Source organism: Miniopterus natalensis, chromosome 10, assembly GCF_054644295.1.
Source record: "Miniopterus natalensis isolate mMinNat1 chromosome 10, mMinNat1.hap1, whole genome shotgun sequence".
In the NCBI taxonomy this organism is placed as follows: Eukaryota; Metazoa; Chordata; class Mammalia; order Chiroptera; family Miniopteridae; genus Miniopterus; species Miniopterus natalensis.
Genome location: NC_142090.1, coordinates 34,169,822 through 34,172,539, shown reverse-complemented (window position 1 = coordinate 34,172,539; position 2,718 = coordinate 34,169,822).

Sequence of the window (2,718 nt, the reverse complement as noted above, 5' to 3'; positions counted from 1 at the left end):
AATTCAGTGCAAAATGCCCTTCTTTTCTGCTTTCTTGAATGTTCTCAACGCATTAGTTGAGAGAGCGTGTTTGAGCAATAGAGATGCAGTGTGTGTTTTCCTGGATTTCAAGTGATTTGGGAAACATACTCCTTGTTTTCCCACATTGTGTAAGAAACAACATGAGGCATGCAAGAGATAGAAACAATGCATCCCAAAACGTACTCCAGCAATGAAAACACACGTTTCTAGAAAGACCTTGAAGCAGCAAGCAAAAGCCTGGTGGCTGAGTGTTCTTTCAGAGAGAAACACATGCATTTCATCCTTCTGGAGTGAGTTTTCAGCCTGGAATTCATATGCCTTTTGTACTGTGCAGAATGTAGCTACCTGCTCGGGGGTTGTGTCATAGAGGCACCTTTCCTGGAGGAGCTTATTGCAACATTCATTGTTTGGCTAAGTTCTTTAGGGTTGGTTTTGGAAGGTCTTTCAACTTTGGCCAAATCCCGCTTCGTACGAAATTTTTTCACAGCGCTATTTCCAAGTGTCCACAAAGAGGTGCTGCTTGAAACTGTACACATGCACATCTCCCATACTGGTGTGCTCGTTTCACTACCTGGAGTTTGGTTTCCTCTTCTTTCTTTGAAATGACAAGCCTTCATTCAGCATGCTACACACACCTTGTAGCAGTTTCAGTGTGAAGCATGTTGGTGCTCTCAAAACGCCGTGTAGCCTATGTAGAGTGTGTCACTCTCCAACACTGAATACACAAGTTAGAGCTCCTTTCGCCACAGACACGCAAACACATCTTTTTGGGAAAGTCCTAATTGAGGTACTTGGAAATGTAAGGGTTTCATCGAGAGCATGAAGGCAATCACGCTTTTGCACTCTGCAACCGATAGAAATGACTTTTTGTACATGCCCGTCTGAAATTCAGTGCAAAATGCCCTTCTTTTCTGCTTTCTTGAATGTTCTCAACGCATTAGGTGAGAGAGCGTGTTTGGGCAAGAGAGATGCACTGTGTGTTTTCCTGAATTTCTAGTGATTTGGGAAACATACTCCTTGTTTTCCCACATTGTGTAAGAAACAATATGAGGCATGCAAGAGATAGAAACAATGCATCCCAAAACGTATTCCAGCAATGAAAACACACGTTTCTAGAAAGACCTTGAAGGAGCAAGCAAAAGCCTGGTGGCTGAGTGTTCTTTCAGAGAGAAACACATGCATTTCATCCTTCTGGAGTGAGTTTTCAGCCTGGAATTCATATGCCTTTTGTACTGTGCAGAATGTAGCTACCTGCTCGGGGGTTGTGTCATAGAGGCACCTTTCCTGGAGGAGCTTATTGCAACATTCATTGTTTGGCTAAGTTCTTTAGGGTTGGTTTTGGAAGGTCTTTCAACTTTGGCCAAATCCCGCTTCGTACGAAATTTTTTCACAGCGCTGTTTCCAAGTGTCCACAAAGAGGTGCTGCTTGAAACTGTACACATGCACATCTCCCATACTGGTGTGCTCGTTTCACTACCTGGAGTTTGGTTTCCTCTTCTTTCTTTGAAATGACAAGCCTTCATTCCGCATGCTACACACACCTTGTAGCAGTTTCAGTGTGAAGCATGTTGGTGCTCTCAAAACGCCTTGTAGCCTGTGTAGAGTGTGTCACTCTCCAGCACTGAATACACAAGTTAGAGCTCCTTTCACAACAGACACTCAAACACGTCTTTTTGGGAAAGTCCTAATTGAGGTACTTGGAAATGTAAGGGTTTCATCGAGAGCATGAAGGCAATCACGCTTTTGCACTCTGCAACCGATAGAAATGACTTTTTGTACATGCCCGTCTGAAATTCAGTGCAAAATGCCCTTCTTTTCTGCTTTCTTGAATGTTCTCAACGCATTTGGTGAGAGAGCGTGTTTGGGCAAGAGAGATGCACTGTGTGTTTTCCTGGATTTCAAGTGATTTGGGAAACATACTCCTTGTTTTCCCACATTGTGTAAGAAACAACATGAGGCTTGCAAGAGATAGAAACAATGCATCCCAAAACGTATTCCAGCAATGAAAACACACGTTTCTAGAAAGACCTTGAAGGAGCAAGCAAAAGCCTGGTGGCTGAGTGTTCTTTCAGAGAGAAACACATGCATTTCATCCTTCTGGAGTGAGTTTTCAGCCTGGAATTCATATGCCTTTTGTACTGTGCAGAATGTAGCTACCTGCTCGGGGGTTGTGTCATAGAGGCACCTTTCCTGGAGGAGCTTATTGCAACATTCATTGTTTGGCTAAGTTCTTTAGGGTTGGTTTTGGAAGGTCTTTCAACTTTGGCCAAATCCCGCTTCGTACGAAATTTTTTCACAGCGCTGTTTCCAAGTGTCCACAAAGAGGTGCTGCTTGAAACTGTACACATGCACATCTCCCATACTGGTGTGCTCGTTTCACTACCTGGAGTTTGATTTCCTCTTCTTTCTTTGAAATGACAAGCCTTCATTCAGCATGCTACACACACCTTGTAGCAGTTTCAGTGTGAAGCATGTTGGTGCTCTCAAAACGCCTTGTAGCCTGTGTAGAGTGTGTCACTCTCCAGCACTGAATACACAAGTTAGAGCTCCTTTCACAACAGACACTCAAACACATCTTTTTGGGAAAGTCCTAATTGAGGTACTTGGAAATGTAAGGGTTTCATCGAGAGCATGAAGGCAATCACGCTTTTGCACTCTGCAACCGATAGAAATGACTTTTTGTACATGCCCGTCTGA